Source organism: Anas acuta, chromosome 9, assembly GCF_963932015.1.
Source record: "Anas acuta chromosome 9, bAnaAcu1.1, whole genome shotgun sequence".
In the NCBI taxonomy this organism is placed as follows: Eukaryota; Metazoa; Chordata; class Aves; order Anseriformes; family Anatidae; genus Anas; species Anas acuta.
Genome location: NC_088987.1, coordinates 25116997 through 25137895, shown reverse-complemented (window position 1 = coordinate 25137895; position 20899 = coordinate 25116997). Strand labels below are relative to the sequence as shown.

The window sequence follows — 20899 nt, the reverse complement described above, 5'->3', positions numbered from 1 at the left end:
CATTTTGTTTTATTAGGCTTGTGCTATGTCTCTTAGGGCAACAAGAGACAATATCCAGTAGATACATTTTCATTTTTTACTAAGTAGGAATGAGAAACTTCTGTTTTTAAAGAGTGTTCATGGAATTTTGCTGGAATCCAAGGAACCTCCAGGAAAACATCCTTGTTAACTGAAAAGTTAACAAAAGCCAAAAGTAGCTGTGATTCTGGAAGAATTGCATGGGAAGTGAATTTGGAGAATTTACCTGACTGTTATTTGTGTCAGATGTGATTGACAATGTGACTGTTTGTTTTTCCACCTGCATTGAAGAAAAACACCTTTACATTTCCCAAAGTATAGGGACACTTTGCCTGCAAATGGAGGAATGGTTTAAATTTTAAATATGAAAAATATACTGGCCATAGAAAAACTGGAAATCATAAGCCAGAGAGACCATAAGATAAAATCAGGAGACAGTGAACAGTTTTAGTTTTAGTTTCCTACAAGTTCATACCTTGTGGCCAGGTTCCTCAGTGATAAAAGGTCTGACTGAACCTTCTCTCGGCATCGTGTTTGTACCAACTTCCCTCACAAGAGGCTCTTCGATACCTAATAATAAAAGCATTCAGATTTTTTACTTTTGAGAAATTACACTGTTTCACTCTTCTACCTGGCTTATTTTCAAGTATACTAATTACTTTCATGAATATCTGTGAGACTTCAATTTATAGCAACTAGTCAATGTGTTCAAAAGCTAGTAGGGGAATATAGACAAACACTCACCCATGCGCTGGAGGACAATAAGCAGGGCACAAGTCTCATTAGGTTCAACATTGTTCAACAATGGCTTGTCTCAGAACTGGAAATCAGTTCAGAACTGAAAATCAGTGGAAATCAATCAAATTCCTTCGCTTAAATTTCAAGAGATTCATTCAGGTAAAGTATTCTCTAGAGCTACTAAACAACTGCAAAAGTGTGTTTTTGCTGATCTGCCAGAAAGACATTTCTATTCCCTGGAATTAAGATGGACTGTAAAAAAGCAATAGACTTGCATCAAATAACAGAGATCATGAAGCAGTTTGTTTCTAATGATTAAGTCATAAAAAGTTCATGGGAGCATATTAAGCCTTTAAGCCAGTCAAAATGTTTTCTTTGCCAATAGAAAAAAATTTCTTTTCTCCAGTCAGAAAAACAGCTAATTTCAATGGCGTTTGCTAGGGAGCAGTCACTCCATATCTGACTGCCATGTGTCTTTGTAATAAAACAAACTGAATAAATTAACATTGCTATAGTAAGCAATGCAACTAGTCGTGGTACAATTTTTGGACATATTCCCTAGAACAATCAAGTGCTTTGAAATTTTGTATGCTTAGAGCTAGGTCTGCAGTTATATTACGTTATTGTTAATATTATTGCTCAGAAGACAGCATAAAAAGCATTATTCTCAAATAGAAATATTTGTATTGGTATATTTTCAGCTCCTGAAAATCACCTCCTGAGATTGCTGCTTTAGTGATATCAACCTTTTTTTTTTTTTTTTTTTTTTGGTCAGGTAGCAAATCAACAAGATTAAATAAAGTACAAACGTAACCAGTACATGGCTATTTAATAACAAAAGACATGATGCTGCAGGTGTAAATGTAGCACAGAAAAAATGTTCTTGAATAGTGGACAAGAATATTCTGAATGCCCTGCATTCTAAATCTTTCATTAAAGATTTAACTGCATCTGGTATGGTTTCTATTTTTTCTAATTCAGATTCTCTCTCTCTCTCTTTTTTTTTTTTTTTTTTTTTTTTTTTTTTTAATTAAAGAGGACATCTGCATTCCTTCAAAAGCTGTTTGCATTTTTATCTTCTCAAATTATACTGAATGAAATGTGTCCACACAGAGTTTGAACCATAGTCTTGAGTTTGAACCATAGTCTTGAAACTTAACCACTTGAACAAACTGTGAATGGTACTTAAAAATTATCTGGTCCCTTCCACCTCAATAGTGCTATTCACTTGGGTACACACACAAATAAAAAGCACATTCTTAATTAGCTCATCTGAAAGAAGTGCCTCCTAAGCATATCTTCCCATGCTCTGTTTATAATTGTGAAGTTGTCATCCTAAGGGAAAAAAACACCACTGTTTTCATGTTCTGCTATGCAGTCTTAAGCTAATGAGTTTACACTTGGACTTACTCATTAACATGTTTTAAATTCTTTGTATAAAAATCTTGCCCAAGACTCTGTTAGTGAGAATCTAATACAATATGTTAAGATTTAATGCCTTCAACTTTTTGAAAAGACTATGGTGATTACTTGGCTGAATAACATATGTCCATAGTCTCGATGAATTCTGAATGTTACTCTCACTGAAAAATGGAGAATGGACTATTTTAAGCAATCACACTGATTGCTTCTACTTACATATTGAACACGAGAATTAAGCTTATAATTCTAAAGTCATTTCAGTATTAAGGTAAAATGCTAACCAAGTTTTAATTGCATGACTATTGAAAACATCAATTCCTAAGTTAAAAAACAGAACCAAATACATTTGACTTTTCAAGAAAAATAAGTCTTAAAATTAAGATGTTGAAGATGCAGAAAAAGACTGTAGATATGGATCTGGATAGGCTGCACCAATGGGCTGAGGTCAACTGTATGAAGTTCAACAATGCAAAGTGTTGGGTCCTGCACCTGGGGCGCAACAACCCCAAGCAGAGCTACAGGCTGGGAGACGAGTGGTTGGAGAGCTGCCAGGCAGAGAAGGACCTGGGAGTGATGGTGGACAGTCGGCTGAATATGAGCCAGCAGTGTGCTCAGGTGGCCAAGAAGGCCAACGGCATCCTGGCTTGTATCAGAAACAGTGTGACCAGCAGGGCTAGGGAGGTGATCGTCCCCCTGTACTCGGCTCTGGTGAGGCCGCACCTCGAGTACTGTGTTCAGTTTTGGGCCCCTCGCTACACGAAGGACATCGAGGTGCTTGAGCGGGTCCAGAGAAGGGTGACGAAGCTGGTGAGGGGCCTGGAGAACAAGTCCTACGAGGAGTGGCTGAAGGAGCTGGGCTTGTTCAGCCTGGAGAAGAGGAGGCTCAGGGGTGACCTTATTGCTCTTTACAGATACCTTAAAGGAGGCTGTAGGGAGGTGGGGGTTGGCCTGTTCTCCCACGTGCCTGGTGACAGGACGAGGGGGAATGGGCTTAAGTTGCACCAGGGGAGTTTTAGGTTAGATCTTAGGAAGAACTTCTTTACCGAAAGGGTTGTTAGACACTGGAACAGGCTGCCCAGGGAAGTGGTGGAGTCACCATCCCTGGAAGTCTTTAAAAGACGTTTAGATGTAGAGCTTAGGGATATGGTTTAGTGGGGACTGTTAGCGTTAGGTCAGAGGTTGGACTCGATGATCTTGAGGTCTCTTCCAACCTAGAAATTCTGTGATTCTGTGATTCTGTGATATGACAATCATAACCTTTCAGTAAGTAAAACACCTTTCAAAATGTGGCTGGCTGTAGCAACCCAATGCAAACTATATCTGGTCAAAGATATGATAATTTTTCTAGATGTCAATACAACTTAAAATCTTACTCTCACAGCAGAAGTAACAGCATAATGTATAGAAGTGTATATATCAGCTTATGTGGCCACTGGGTTGATCAACTGCAAATATTATTTCGTTAAGCTACAGGAAAAGGATTGTTAAGCTACAGGAAAAACATATTGCTGCACTGGAAATAGACAGTTGCCAGCATGTTAACAGAGTTATAAGAAGCCAGCTGAGTATGTCTCATTTATAACTATGAATTTTGGCAGGGTCTAAACACTATTAGCATTAAAGTGGGAAAAGTCTCCACTGAATTTAGACAATTAGCTGAAACTCAGAGATAGTTTGGAGTAAAGAAACACTTAGGGTGCTACCTCTTTCTGAAAAGTCTATTTTGAGTTCTTTGTTTACATTAGTAGTACATTTAAGCAGATTGAAAAGCAAAAAGCACGTTCACAGAATATCTGAACCACACATTTCTCAGCTATTTTCAAATGTTACAAACAAAACTCAATACAAACACATCAGAAGGGAGAAAAAGAAACTAAGTGTAATAGCTATGCTTTTGTCAGTCCACTTTCTCTGTGATACAATGATTTCTCAGGTAAAGAATTTGCCTGAAAACGATATCTGTGTAGAATTACATTTGATGAGTTTCATTGTTATAACATTATAGCTGAAGGCTGATCAATATCAAATTACCTTGAACAAAGCCAAGTCTGCAGCACAGTTGGACCACTGCATTGTGATCAAGGTAAAGATGTACTTTCTAAGTAAAAATCAATTCTCTTTTTCATTTGTTACCTTACAGTTGAAGTTGCACTTGATTCTGAGACTTGGCTTCAAATCCTGATCTGCTGTTACAGAAAAAGGTAGTACAAATCATCAACCTTCTTCACTATAGACGAAAATGACCTCATATATAACATAAACATCACACATATAAAGTAGTATTCTTTCAATAAATATTATTGATCCTTACACAAGCCATTGATAGAATCATTTATAACCAGACACTTTTTCCATTCAGGCACCAAAGACCTCTGGAGCCTGCAGTATTCCACATGGCAGTGACATATTCTACCCATATTACAGCTGAGTGTAAATGCAAGTATGCTGTTTTTTCTACTTTCAGCTGCTTTTTCTAATTCAGCTGCTTGAGCACTTCTTTTCTGGGTGTTCTAGACTGGAACATCAAACAAAGGTAAAAACCATCCGGTTCTTAATCCCATTAAACCCCTTCTCCTGAGGCTAGGTGGAGATTCACCAGCTTAGGTCAGTACGTGACTTCTCTAGTAGGACTAGGTTTAAGGTTTATGTATCACTGGAATAGGTTAAGCAATAAAAACGGCTCTAAAAACCTTTTCAAATGCACCTTAAGGTAAAATCCCTATTCCTGTTTCTGATTGTATCACAGTTATTGTAAACACATTTCTGGCATCAGGAGTCAACATGCAATCTATTTGGTAAACTTCAGTTTAAATCCTGCCTATACCAAGATTTCAATCAATGCTGTTAAGTGGCTGGATAAACAGGCTTTATTTCTTGACTATATACATGTATTTAGTCCTTCAATGAAGTTTCTTTCAGGTTGATCCAAACCCCCACAATATGGACTTTCTACACAATTGCATACACACCTCTGGGATGTGGGCTTGGGCAAGCACTACAGCCCCCACAATGATGATGCTTATGGAAGTTCCAGATTTAAACAGTCTTAAAATAAACTGTTCATTGCTTTGTTAGAGCAGAGTTTGGGTGTTCTGTATTTCATGGGAATATGCCTATAACAGATATGTTTAATTATCCTGACCCAGCTTCAAATGGATAACTAAGACCTAGAAAGCTTTTACAGATAGAAGAAATAGAACTGGGTTACACTTCCAGTCATTTATCTTTTGCACATTCACTCCATGAGGAACCAACAATACCATGCAGAGTTTTACACATTCACAGTGAAAAAAACTTACTGGTACAACACAGGTAATAAAATCATGCCTCAAATAGAAAAAAATAACCTCTCAGCTATTCAAATGAGCTCTGCAAAAATCTGGTATTGCATCTGGAATTAAAAATTATTTTTAATCAGTTATAATTTACTGATTCATAATCAGTCCCCACACTATTTCAAATCTTACTAAAAACAAAAAATTAAATTATTGTGGGAATTATTACAAAAAAAAAAAAATATCTATTCTTTGCTTTCTTATTCTTCCTCCTTCCCTCCCCTCTCTCCTGTATATCTGTGGAAAATTTTAGGTACTAATTTTTTATGAGATATTATTCAAGTCCTTTTGCTCATTTATACTATCATTTGGAAAGTGTAGTTTTCAATGTACCATTTTGTACAACTTTTTTTTTTAAATTTGTTTATTATTTTTATTTTTTTGACAGCGGGATGGGACAGGGAATTTGTCTTGGTGCTTTTGGTTTGACATAGTTGTAATCACAGCTAACTCTATCTCTATTCACCAATTAATATTGCACATGAATTGCTTCAACTGTGCTGCTCTTTAACAAAACAGTCAATAGTCTCATCTGTCAGCTTCTTGTTGAAAAGCATCTTCCCCAAATATTCTTGCATATATGAACATATCTTTGAAAGCTTTTTATAAGTGTTTCTACTAGTTTTATGTTTTTTTCTCATGCTTGCACTGTTAAGAGAACCAGCTGTTGAAACCTTGCAGCCTAGCACAACTTTGTTACAGACTTCAGCCTTCCCAGTCTTTCTTCCCCCCCTCCCCCCCCAGGAAAAATTTGGAATTCTTCCAGTTGTTGGTTGAAATTCATCTCATCTGACTTCACCTACTGAAATGTGATGGATAAGTTTTACTCTCAGTCATCTGAAGACATTCCTCTTTTGACAGATACATAGATAAACTGGTGTATGGAAGTGCCTGTGTGTGTCCATTCTCCAAGGCTAGACTAGTCACCAGAGAGAGCAATACTTTCAGAAGGTGATTCTTCTCATTTTAAGATGTATATGTCTACAGGTAGATGAGATAGGACCAAACACGCTTCCATAACAGCTAGTCCCAAGCTGGGGACTTCAGTCATTGAACTTTTTCTCAAAAATTTAGCTTTCCAATGATTCCCAATACAGATGAGTAAGTCAGAGGTGCTCCAAACAAAAGGATTGATTTCTGTCAATCCACATCATGTGAAATACTACAGACCTGAAAATGTTACACATTGTCCATCAAAGGACAGTTTCTGCAGTCCTTGCTAGCTACCTGAAATGTACATGCAGCCCATTCAATGCTATGATACCACCCCTTCACAACACAGTTAAGAAATGAAGATTTCTCTCTTTTCATGTAAATGTTGGGAAGGGAGTTAACAGTGCATAGTAAATTGTGAATCAAAAAGGAAGGACACATTAGATTATTTCCAAAAACCCTCAAGGATTTTGAGAAAACATACGAAGTAGAGGTGAGTTGGATATGGAAAAAAAAAATCAAACGCTTTTCACTCCATATCTTGCCTCATATTTTTATATCACTTTTGCTGTTCTACACTTTCTCAATATGAGGATTTACTAAAGGCTGCAGGGGAGGCTGGCCACTGCTGATATTTCCTATCAGTATATTTAATTTCAGAGATTTAGTAAGTAAACAAGCAAACAAATAAATAAATAGGAATGAGGGTCTGGAGTTGACAATGTAATATCTGAAACTTGCTGTTATGATTAGGGTGTCTTTCTTCCTCAAGCAACCTGGACTTTGTTATGCGCAGGCCAAGCTGTAAATCAGAAGGTATTGGATATTTCCAAAGCTGTAAAGAACATCAAATTATGTGGCTTTATCTTAAAGGATCATAGGCAGAGAGAAATTAGGGATGGAAGTCTTATTAAACTGTCTTGTTCAATCTCTGCCAGCATGGGATTATTCCCTGGAATGTATTTTGCAGCACGTTATCCACAATTGTTTCCATTGTGATTTTGCTCTGAAAAGAGCTTATAAAAGTGATCTGATATAGCGTCGTTCTGATTGAATCAACGATTTCTCTTTCAGTTGCACAAAGTTTACAGAAATATTTTTTTCCTTTAAGTTGAAGATATTCATTCTTTCAATCATACACACTGTCACTTCTAATAGATGCTCTGTGCTACATCATCACCTTTATTTGCATTGTGTAACTCCACATTATGCCTCAGCTCACTCTGATTGCCTTAGACATACCGTAATACAGGAAAGAGGATTGAGGTAACAGCACAGGTAAATGCTTTATCAGATGTAGAGCCATACATATTCTTTGTACTACATACATCTGCACCGAGACTTACACGGATACCATATCTTCCTTCCATAGTTGCTCCTCTCTTCTTTATCAGACCATGTATTCTGAATCTTGACATAATAAATCCTTCATTATTCTCAATTTCCTTCTGATATCACTACTGAAATTATTCAGATATTTCTATTGTTCTTCCCAAGAGACCTGTCTTTTAGCTTTAGGTCAGTTATGTGAACCCTGAAGCTGCTGAGAATATTATTCTGCCTCATAGTAAGCTGGTTTGCTATTAGTTTAGTGCTCCTTCATCTTCTCTTAGAAGGAAGTGTGACGTTTTCATTTATCTTTTCGATTTTATTTATTTATTTATTTATTCATTTATTTATTTATTTATTTATTTTTTCCCCTTCCATTTCACTGTTTTAAACTTAGAGTTCCTTCTAGGACTGGAATGTAATTTTGATTTTCTGGACCGGAGTGACCGAAGAGGCCAGGTGTTTTTACCATGTAAGATTTATCTCTGCCATTTCTATAGGTTATTTCAGGCTCCTTGTAAGTGCATGGTCCTCTTCGCATTATCTGAGTGTCCACAGGCTTTAAGGTTGGATGCAGGCTGGGTGTTGTTGCTCATGTTTACTGATGGCAACGAGCAGATGCGTGCCCACCACAGCACTGACTGGAACTGCTCTTCTGGGATTTTCTCACAATTGTCAGCCTATCCATTTCTTCTTTTTATAATTATTCCCCCCATTATTTATCATATTCCTACTCTTTGAAAGTTTTGCAAATCTTAATTTCTTTTTTGCTGAATCCAAAACAATTCCAATTCCAATGACATCAAGCTGCTTTTTAATTATTAACAACTAAAGGGTAGGGTTACATTCTTATCACTGACAAGACATGTCAGCAGCTCTGTATCCACAACATTAACACAAATCGTTTTTTTTTTTTTTTTTTACCCCCCCTCAGTCTTCTCTGCTTGCTTGTCAATGTTGGCTTTACTGAGGCTCTTCACGATGTCCTTATGCTGTTTCAGTACTGTGGCAGGCAGGCAAGCACAAAGTGTCTTCAGAAAACTTGACTTGCCTCTCAGATGAAGCCTTCTTGCAGACAACCTGTCAGGCACTCTGGTGCTGTAAAACCAAATGTACAGCCACAGAGATCTGCTTGCCCCAAGAATTGCACTGAGGTGCCTACATTTATATTTACTGTCTCTCTACTCTATGACCAAGTCAGGATTAAAAATGCAGTTTAGGTTTAATGGTCATTACCTACGGATTCCCTGTCACCAAAGCAGGGTTACACCTCTTTGGTTCACTGCCTTCTTCTTTTCTCACAATCACAGTGGCATCCTTGGCGATGGAGTACTTATGAAAATCCTGCTTTGCACTTTCTTGCTGTTTTCTAGTCTGAAGCTCATCTTGCCTGCTGCAGATTCCTTTGCCTCATCTTTCATATCTTACAGGAGAAGAATGTACTTTGTCAGTCCTTATTCTAACCGCAGGCTGTACTGCAGCCTGAGGCTTCCAGATGCATTTTAGAGAGAGAGGGCTGCACTGACTGCAGTGGTCAAAACATTAAGCAGACAGGGAACCTCAGATGTATTTTTACTCTGTCACGGTCTTGCTGAAGGACTGTGGCCAATTTGTGGAACCTCTTTTTGCTTCAAGTTTCCCCATTTTTTAAAAGGAGATGATACTGGCTTCCTTTATAAAATGTTTTCTTGCCCACTGAAGAAAAATATCTTGCTAGAGAAGTGTTATTATTGCTTCACTCAGGCAAACCTTGGTATTTTCTCATCACAGTCACAGGAACACAAGCATTATAAAGCAAGTACCTGAGAGAGGAGGTTCCTTCTAAGTGAAGGGCCCAGAGTGAAGGGCACAGAGCCTTTGGCATCTGCACCAGAACTGCAGTGGGTCTGCCAATGCTGCATGTTTTGCAACTTTCAACTTTCCAAAAACTTTCCAGTCTGAGCATTTATTTTTTTAATGCTAGAGAAAAAAAAAAAAAAAAAAAAAAAAAAAGGAGAGAAAGAAGATCTGGATAATTTTCATGTTGTACCATCTGTGATTTCTGTTTCTGATTCACTTACAACAGTAAACTTTTCCAGTTGTGTCATCCAAAAGATCTGGAAAATGTCTGTTCCAGTTGTTTTCAATGTTCAACTCCCTGAGGATGAAGTGTACCGATGTAAATTTACTGTGATAGTCACACTGCTGCTGATTGTTGCAGAACTACCACTGAGTAGTAAATGCTTCACTGCTTTGTTACCCAGGGGGCTGAGCATTAACTACACTACTGAACAGCAAATGCTTATCATCCTCTATAATTCAAACTATATAAATCACTGAAAAGAGAAAATGTGCCTGCAGGGAACTCACATGGTCTATAAAAATGTAAAAATCTGAACTATATTTAGCTGACAGAGCTATACTTTTTTTTAAAAAAAAAAAAAAATAAGTATTCAAATGATAGTCTTAAACATTAGCTTCATCTACTGAAGCTTTGGTGGTGGTTAATCTTTTCTGCAAACATTTTAATCTTTAACAACTTATTAAAAAAAATAGGATCAAATAGTAAAGATTATTACTTTCTTCTTTGCCTACATTCTCTCTCCTTCAAGTTTTCACACATCATGTAGAGTGATCTCCTTTAAAACCATTGTTAAAGCACAGTATTTTTGTTTATTGAGCATCTTTATCTACTTTGTTTAAAAACCACTAACAGAAGGTTTAAAATATGGTAGTAAAACGTGTGTCCATCAAAAGGAGGGGACACAATTACCTTCTGTTTAAAGACATAAATCTTCTCATACAGGACTTATGCAAGGATCACTGTACTGAAATATGAAAAGCAAGTTAAAACATTCTTTTTGAGGAACTGTACTGTGACGGAAGTAATAAACTTTCATTCCTGGATAAGCAAACACAATCTGAAATGGACACAAGTAGGTTCATTACCATCAATGAATTACTCATACTTGTAAAGTATGAGTACACACAAATATTTGCAACATCAGAGGATTTTATAATAACCTGGTGGTGCATATTCCTTAACATATACATCAAATAACTTTTGTTCCTCCTTTTTGGCCTCAGCCATGCAATAACCTTTGGACTGGCCTCACCAGCATTGATGTAATTATCACAGACTGATTATGTTACTTACTACAGAGCTGAGGCTTTCAGTAATATTCTCCACTAGAAAACAAAAACATATCAAAATGCCTATCAGTAGAGAAATAAAACATGTTGACCTTTAATACACAAATTAAATTACACAAAAAGACAAAGAACAAAACCAGATGAGAAGACCCTCAAGGGAGAACTGGTATTGGACTTGCTGAATTTCATCTTTCATTCAGAGCACTGATGAAAGAGATGGTTCAGAGCAGATTTCGAAAATGATCAGAGTCAATCAGTGTTTAGAAGGGGTCAGGATCAAAATGAAGTAAGAATACTGAAGCCTTTATGTTATTAATCCACAGATAGCTTAGTGTATTCTCACTAACTTTTATCCTTTCTGAAGGTGTTCTAATGAAACAAAGATTTTGATTTTTGAATCTTATGAAAGATTGTCATCAACAATTTATGTTTGATACTTTTTTTCCTTTCACAGAGGAAACGTTTGTAAATAATTAGCATGGATCTACCACAGTCTGTGAGCCTGAACTAACCAACAGCAATGGTGGAGTTTAAACAGAAATATAATTAAGCAATGTGAATATATTTGAAATGTTGAAATGAAAACAAGAAGTATGATTCCAAAACTGGTACAGATAAAGCTGGAAAATCTAAAAAGAGTTCTCTCAGGAAAGAAATATATATATATTAATATATAAATACATATTAATATATTTTTCTTATATATAAAATATATAAAATATATTTAATCATTATATATCATTATATAATATATCATTATATTATATATTATATTATATAAAATATATATAAACATATATATACTTAATATACATTAAATATATTTAATATATATATATATAAATATATATAAAAATATATTTATACTTACAAGAAAAGTATAACGCTTACCTAAGACTACTTATTAAGAAAGTAGCAAATAGTGCCAACATACTTGGGATACACTATCAGGGTAACTCATTACCAAGAACAGTCTTTCTTTATATATCCCTAATGCAGCTTGAATGTATTGCTTTGACTTGTCTTCAAATGCAAAGTAGACAGTTAATTATAAGCTAAATTCAGGAAGCTCAGAAAAAATGAAACAAACAAACAAAAAAACCCACTGGTCTTCTAAAAGCAACTGTTTTATACAGTCAGTTGCTTTATCATTTATATTATATTATTATATGCTCATCACAATGTCAACACTGAGAATAAAGCAGAATATACTAAGAAATAGTGAAAAATCTATAATTTGGGATTAATTTCAGAAAAATAATTCAATACAGCAATGGTTTAATATTCCAGAAAAACCAACCCTTGTAAGTAATACTCCTAACTGTACACCAGTTCTAGAATTCCAGATGAATTTGAGATGCTAGTCCCACAGAACTAAAGTGAAAATGAACTCGTGCTTCAATATTTTCATATCAGAGCCATTTGCTGTACTAGCACCCCACAGTATATTTCTTAGAGAAATATTGATTCTAATTTTCAATGCCCACAGACAGCAAAATCCTGTCATTTCACTTTGGAAACCACTCTGCAACCTGAACCAGCCCTATATGATATTATTCTGATATTAATCTAAGAAGTGTCACCTTCACCTGAGTAAATATTAGACATCCATAACTTCAGGTGGCTGGAAAAAATCTGAAAATGAATAAACTCATTGATTTCAAAAATTGTCTCCTGATTTTACTCATTAGTCAATGCAGATTACTGAAGTGCCACCAACTGAAATGGTGACATTTCGCACCAACATGGACTTGCTGGGTAGTGTACGGTGTTAAGCGTGTGTGTATACTTGCATAAGCATGGCTCAAGTGCAAGTAAGCTCTACATCTTCTGGCATATTGTGATGATGAAGCATGAGAGTCCTACACATTATAATCAGACCTTTTAGTTTATTTTGCTCCTAAAAAATTTTAGCTTCCCCTTGACAACAAAGAAAAAATATCTAAGTGAAGAAAATTAAACCTCTTAAAAATTAATCTCAATTGCATTATATTCAAGACCTACTATTACACTTCATGCTCATTATATCTGACCTAAAAAGAATATTAAAAACCTCATTACTTTGTTGCTGGCTTTTCTACTTAATTATTACCACAACAGGCAGGTAGTCATTATGCTGATTACTCAAGACTGAGATGTAAATAACTCAGGTGGGGGTTAATAATCAGATAATAACAGTAAGCCCTTGTTCTGTATAATTAAGTCAAATGACATGATTTATTCTGGGACAAATCTACCTTCAAAATGAAATATTTTTTAATATTACAATCTTTTAAAGTAGCCCTACACTTAGTAAGCATGCCATATATAGAGGTTGCTTAAACCCTAAAATTTAGGCCATTCATGAAATTTAAATGGAAAGGAGACATTTTGTTTTAAAATTGCAATCATCAATATTTGTTATTAATGTTGGATACCATTAATTAATTTACCTTTTTCAACAGTCCATATATTGCAGAATCACGGAATGGTTGAGGTTGGAAGGGATCTCTGGAAGTTGTCCTGTCCAACATGCTTTTCAAGTAGGGCCACATTTATTGATTGCTTCCAGAAACCTGTGCATCATAATATTCCTATAGGAGAATGCTGAACTGCTAATGTGGCCAATGACAAAATTGTTTTAGAGTTTCTAAAAATAAATTATAATTTATAATGTAGAGACTTTCTTGTATTAACTCATCATTGGAAATTGGGATTACAAACTTCTCTTCTTCTACTGTGCATTTTTCACTATTCTTCTGATATTTTATTAATGCCAGAAAAGAGCAACAGGAAAAGCAAGCATTCTTCAGGGTAAATGGGAAGAGAGATGGACAGAACTTTTCTTAAAATGTCACTGCTTATAAGGAGCTTGTGACAGTCCAGCATTATATAAGGCTGGCTTTTTAGAAGGTATTGTTAAACACACACTGATTTCTCTCATATTTTTAGCTTGATATTTTAATCACCTCTATACTGAGATCTTTTTGAATTTCTACGTTACAATTCATTGTCATGTTTTTGAGTCACTAGAGCAATGTTGTCCCAAATCACAACGAAGTAGGAAGTTTATGGCTATCAAATGGAGTTACTGGTAGCTGAACAAAACAGTTATTTCTTTAGCAAAAAACTTCAAAGCCCTCTGTGCATGATCTGACTCATTATGAGAACTCATCATGATGGGATCTGGAGCGTGTGTGCGCGTGTGTTGCTAGAGTGCCTTTCAGTTTATTTGCACACACATTGACTGGATTATCCCTTGGGGTCAGGACTCATGGGTTGCCCAGTTGCAACTGTCATCAGAGACATCATATTTACTGTAAATGTGGCCATGGCTTTAAACCAACTAGTAGGTTTATTTTGTTTTTGTATGCAAGAAACTGTTACTGAACAAATTCAGAGACATACATGTAAAATACAACAACAAAAAATATATATTGATTTTGATATATTCAGTTTTACAACCCTAGAGAGAATCTACATCACAGCGTTTTGTGGTTGTCTCATCTATATACATTTTTAAATAGTGAAGATTATTACAGACTTTAAGGCCATTAAGAATTAATGCAAACAATTTTAAGAAGTGTCATTAAAGTAATTTATGCCTTACAATAAAGATTTAAAAGAAAATCTTTTTCACATTTTTTTTCTTAAAATGTATCTAAAATGTAACTGATCTGCACAGAGAACAGTAGATAATAATCCTAGGTATCTTTCTACTTTAAATGGAGCTCATGTAAAAAGAAGTGATTATTTTTCGGTAGTTGTTTAGTATAATAAGTTATTTAACACCTTTCTTAGCACCGGTGTGCTTAGATAGCCTTTTCAAACAGTGATCTCAAACTGTGTCACCCTGGAGTCAACTCCTAAGCTTTTCTGAGCCATTGTGACCTTCTAATAGAGGAGAAATATACAGGAAGAGGTAAGGTTTAGGATTTCCTTAAAAGAAAACAAAAAGCATGAAAGGAAGAATGGAGTGGGTACATCTGAAGTCCATGCCCTTGCCTTTATTGCTGTGGTATTTAAGGTTTTCTCCCATCCTTTAAAAACTCATCTAGTTCTTGTGTTTGGGTTAAGGCTTGTTTCTTCTGTAAGTCAGGAAGAGAAGCCATCTAGTGAGTCTGATTCTCTGAATAGTTAGCTAGAGAAAGCTGAGAGTCAACATGCATAAGGGCTCAGTGAAGGGTGTTAAGGGTGTTTAAGGCTGGGAATAGGTGGCAGCATTACTTCACCAGCTTTATCTTTTTTTTTTTTTTTTTTCCCCATGCTGGGAAATTCAGATAATATGACTCCACCAGTAAGCACAGAAAATGATCTTGGGCTTTTCATTCTTTTGCTTTCTTTATAGTTTACCTTCTTGAGTGCTGACAGAAGCCCTGTCCTAATTGTAAATCTGAATCTGCTGAATATTGATTACCAAGAGGTCTGATTGTATTTGTCCAAAATAATGGAGAGGAGTAGCTGACTTTAAAGACAACTCTAAACTTCTCCATCTAACAATATAAATCAATGAGCTCTTAAAGTAATTGGGTCAGCCATAAATAGGGTTGTTTGCAAAGACACAAATACATTAATTTGTAAAGGTCATATTGATAGCATCACTGAGAAGTATTATATTATTTATATCCCAGATCTGAGGATTGATTAGTTGTAATCAGACTGTATCTGTTTCTTTCAAAGATGTTCAAAATAAGGAGTGCCCAGGAGGTTTCTTCCATGTAGTCCACAATACAGAGGCAGGGCAGAAAAGAATTTAAGTAGTCATGCTGTTGGTTTTAGGTTCTTTAAAGGGAATTGGGATAGAGTATATCTCCTATGAAGAGCTGAAAAAAGCAGTATTGATTTCAGGATGCTTACTTCAAGAAAGAAGAAAAGAATGAATGTCCTGGTGTTGAAGGTCTAAGGGATTATTACAGACAAGGGAAAAAAACAAACAGGATCTGCTTGTTCAGTATCTGTCTGATACAGTGTTCTCTAAACACTTGTGTACGTGTTCTCTACACACACATGTACATGGAGACATACATGCAGAGGTCTCTGCATTGTATTTTATTATGTTTCAGTGGACTATTTTTTTTTTTTTCTCTACCTCTAGAGGAATTCTTTTCATACCACACTGAGAAATAAATGATTTATTTCAGGACTTCTGACTTGTCTGACTGAACCTAACATCCCAATGATTTTTGGGAAGTAGGAACCTAAAAAGGATGTGATTTTACAACCCTCCTTGCCTATACTTGTCATGATAATATAAGAAACAGCAGCACTGCAAAACTGTGAATTAAAAATGTTCTCTCACTTTTTGCTTAGCTTTGTAGATGGTTTCCAGTCTGACTGTCTTGTCTATTCCTGGGCTTCTCCATCAACCTGCTAGAGAATGAGAACTGAATGTGGTTTTCTAAGCCATTAAATTAGAAATAAACTGCACTGTATACTGCTATCTTCAGCAGATTCCTGGAAGATTTAAACCCTGTTGTAGTCCTTATTTACTCTATGCAAACAAATAACCCTCAGTGTAAGCTGCAATTAAATTAGGAGAATTTATTCAATGAAACTCAATAGAAATCTACCTCTGCTGGATAATTTACAGTTTAAAGTTTCACATTGAAAATTTCAGGTATTGAGTTGGGATGATCACAGACATGAAAACACTACAGCATGAAAACACTATCCAATAAAAAAGAAATGAGGTACTAAAAAAGCCAGACTTAAAAAATGTCAGAGGAAAGAACTAATAGCTAATCTTAGGAAACACCTCATCAGGAGTAATTTCATTATTTTCTACCTAATTTTCCCTATTTATAAACTATGCATGAACTGACTGGGAAAGCCTCAGATGTAAACCTTATTTAAAATTCATATGAACAAATTTCTACAAAACCCTTACACATAATGAACTGCAAGGGAATTTTCAGCAGAAAGCTCTTTGTGAGGCAGTTGGATCAATACTTTGATATGAGTAAAGTGTATTATACAGTGTATAAAATATGCAATATATATGACTACAGTGTACTATGCAGTATATAAAAATAAATTAAAAAAATAATCAAATGTAATGTTTTTAAAATTTTCATTTAAGGGTACCTGCATATTCAATATTTTTTGGAATATTTTAAATGGAATTTCATCACCTCTTAAATTATTACAGAACTAAAAGTTTATTACAGAAGTGGACTAGATAAAGGAAAGCATTAAACTGATATTTAAACTCTGAAAAATAAATATCTTTAGTCAAATAATTAAACTTCTGCAGAGTGTAGTTTTGGGTTGATCAAATACTACGAGTTTCCAATAAGCTCCTCTGACTGGTTCCATTAAAAAATCTACTGAAAGAGGTTATCTATGTAATTCAGTTTCTATCTACCAACAACAGTGTAAAGAAAATAAGTAAGAAATGAAGAAATTCAAAAGTAACTCAAAAATTCATTTCAACTCAGCTTTTCTTGAGGAACTAATGCAGTCAGCATCCTTGCATGTCAGACACTGAAGCAGTCCATGTTATTTCCACTAAGAAACAATCATACCAAATGTCTTTAAACACAGTATAAGACCACACAGGGACAACTGCAAACAGCATCACTTCATTCATAGTCAGTCTCTCCCAGAGGAAACTTTGCTATCTTTTCACCTAGCTTTCTGTGGCAGCATGCTTTTTAAAGCATATACCTAGAAGGCTCCTGTTTTATTTTTGTTTTTGTTTTCTGGAATATTTATGCACATAGATTCCCTTTATAGAGCATGAGTGATGTGAAATGAGCTGCAACAGGAGTTGGAAGCTCTGTGGAAAAAAGGGCACTAGAACACAATATGTTTCCCCTGGGACAAAATATATTTATATAACAGAGTGCTAAGTTTGTAAGTGCACAATGACAATATTAATTTACATTTGCAACAGCAAGTGTTTACAATGAAAACTCAAGTGTCATTAGGACATAGACTGACCAGAAAATGGAAAATACTTAGCCAGAAAGGACAACAGAAGTAATTCAGAATAGCACTTGGCTGGAATCAGTAACACCATAATGTAACAGGTGACACACTGGCCAGGACAACTAAGCAGGCTAGTAAATCATCAGCAAAATGTAATATATTTTTTTTAAAAAATAAAACATTGTGCATATTGTGGCCATGAATGTTGAGGACTGTTTTCCCATATACCCAATGACCATGTATTTTCCAAATACAAGCATCTTTCATGATAGCATTATAAACACATGTTGCAAAACTATGCTTTAAACACACTGTTTCTTTACTTTAAACAGTATATTTCAGGTATGTAAATGATTTTGAATCACTCTCAGTAATAATCATTGTTTAGTTACCAATTAAGATTTAAAGCTGAACATAGTTATGTGCTTCATATTACTGGAAAAGTTAGTTATTTTCCTGATAAATCTAAGCCAGTTTTACTATTTCTCCTCAATCTTAAAGGTTATCTCCTAGTTAGCTGTCAGGATGTATATTCATCAGTATTTTAGAATAAAAACTTTTTTCAAAGTTATATGAAGATTATTTTCAAACTGCTTGGCTAGGTTTCAGTCAGATGGTGTTTCATCATGCTGAAGGTTACTTAGCGGAAGCATATTATGGTGGTCTAGGCATTAGATGGTCTAGGCTATTAACTGAATCTGTAGAGATATTTAAGTGGTAGAGCTTGGCTTTACTTCTCACCTCAGGAACTTCACTGTTTTCATCCAAGAGCCACCACTGCATGCTCTCCTGAATTAATGAATTCTCTTTTTAATACAGTCTAATTGGTGAATAGGACATAGGACACCAAAGCATGCCTTGCCAAGAAATTGCTGCTTTTGAAGCTATAGCTATAATTTCAGACTGCAATAAATGTGCACATAGTCAGCATGGGCGAGGGGGGAAGCCTAAGACATTCATCACCGTCTGATGCTGGCTGCTGGCTAGAAACACAGAAAATGGTGCCTGTAACCTCCAGGGAGTTAGTCCATCATTAGATTAACCACCACTAAGGTAAGGTCATACATCATTAAAAAAGACAGGCGCAGTGTTGGCAATACAAGAATAATAAGTAGAACAACTTGCACCGTCACTTTGCGTAGGAATGCAGGAGAAGCCTTACAGACTGCTGGCAAGGCAGGGGAGGGCGAGTAGGTAGTCAGTACCTCAGGAGAAAAATGATGAACCACATTACTATTCAGCCCATGTGTCTTTGCTTAGCAAGTCTATCTGCATTTACAGTACACTATGAGAACTAAATACATCAGTTACTCAATGTCTAAACATGCTTTTACAACATGAAAAATATATTTGGCTATCCTGATAAGAGCTTAAATGCTTTTCATGTAACCTTAGCTTTCTCTACTTCAGTTTTAATGACAAATTGTTATTTATGTGAAGTGTTTTCCAGCTAAGCTGCGTAGCACAGACAGAGCTCCTAGGGAATACTACAACATGAATATATGGAGCCAGACTCTCCCTCTTCCTCACAGGAGCACTGTCCTCAGGTACTTTCTGTCACTGCATGACTACAAAAGGCAGCCTGTTTTCTTTCAATATCAGTAAGGTCTTTAATGTAAGACCATCACTTCTGGAAATCTTTTAAATTCTTTTGTACTCACTAATTGATTAAAGTGTACAAGGAGAAAATCTGGGGATGAGTTTCAGAGCAGTGGGTGCAATTTATTTATTTATTTATTTATTTCTGTGTCGATGGAAGAGCAAGACTTCATTTTGAGGGTTGCTCAAAGACAGCAGATGGTTATTTATTAAGCACAGTGCTGAATCCCACAGCACCTAGTTCTCAGGATTATTATTATTACATTTAATTTCAGTTTACCCCTTCCTTTTCTTTTTGTTTTACAATTTCATGAATGGCAATGAAAGTGTAGGGAAAGAGTCAATATAGTTCAACTCCTCCTGCAATTTAGCAGACTTTGCACTATTTAACATCTAGGCCCCTTTGTCACCAACTGGAATTTGGAAGGTCTTCCTTTTCCACACCAAGTTCATTTCCTCTTGTGATGTGTCATTTATACACTACCCAGTCAATATATACATATATTATTTTTTTTCTTCAGAATGAAGCAAAACATATACCAGCAAGATGCTAATTTGTTTTGCAGTCTTCCAAGATTTTGATTTTTGGCAGAAAAATGGCATTTTGATAGCGAAATCTATTTGAACATTTGTGCAATACTTTTAGAAAGTATTGGTATACTGGCAAAAAAAGACTAAACACTTATACACTCTGTGCTTTTATGAAATTCCAGGGATTGAGGATATGTGAACAATGTAATCCTAGCAGTCTGTGTTCTGCAATACCTTAACTGAACCAGAGCATGTTCCTGCGATGGTTGTGCATCTGATGTAAATTCTGCAATAGCGAACACTTGTCAAAACTCTGCTCAGACAAATCCCCCTCCACTTTAACGAGGCTCTGCAAGGAGTGATATCTCATCTTTGTCCCTCGTTTTCTCTCTCTCTCACATACAGATTGCTATGCTGCTTACTGGGCAAATGGGCCCCAAACTGGTACTCCGAACAAAATATACTAAATTAGTTAAATTGTTTATCAATTGAGAAATGGTGACTTACTGGGGTGAATATTAACAATCTGAAACAGCTAGAGCATTAATGAAGACTGAACACAGTACTCGAGGTGCGGCCTCACCAGAGCTGAGTACAGGGGGATGATCACCTCCCTAGCCCTGCTGGTCACACTGTTCTGATACAAGCCAGGATGCCGTTGGCCTTCTTGGCCACCTGAGCACACTGCTGGCTCATATTCAGCCAACTATCAACCAATACTCCCAGGCCTTTCTCTGCCAGGCAGCTTTCCAACCACTCATCTCCCAGCCTGTAGCTCTGCCTGGGGTTGTTGTGCCCCAGGTGCAGGACCCAGCACGTGGCCTTGTTGAACTTCATACAGTTGGCCTCAGCCCATCGGTGCAGCCTATCCAGATCCTCCTGCAGAGCCTTCCTACCCTCGAGCAGATCGACACACACACCTAACTTGGTGTCATCTGCAAACTTACTGAGGG

At 36.0% G+C, this 20899-nt stretch overlaps 1 long non-coding RNA gene across 1 annotated transcript; it reads right to left on the bottom strand.

Moving 5' to 3' along the window:
- Positions 1 to 7307: 7307 nt before the first annotated feature.
- LOC137861110 (uncharacterized) lies at positions 7308 to 11937 on the bottom strand. Its single transcript, XR_011099392.1, has 3 exons — positions 11799 to 11937; positions 10912 to 10943; positions 7308 to 9734 (listed from the first exon to the last, which is right to left on the bottom strand). It is a non-coding gene; the product is annotated as an uncharacterized lncRNA (long non-coding RNA).
- Positions 11938 to 20899: the final 8962 nt, after the last annotated feature.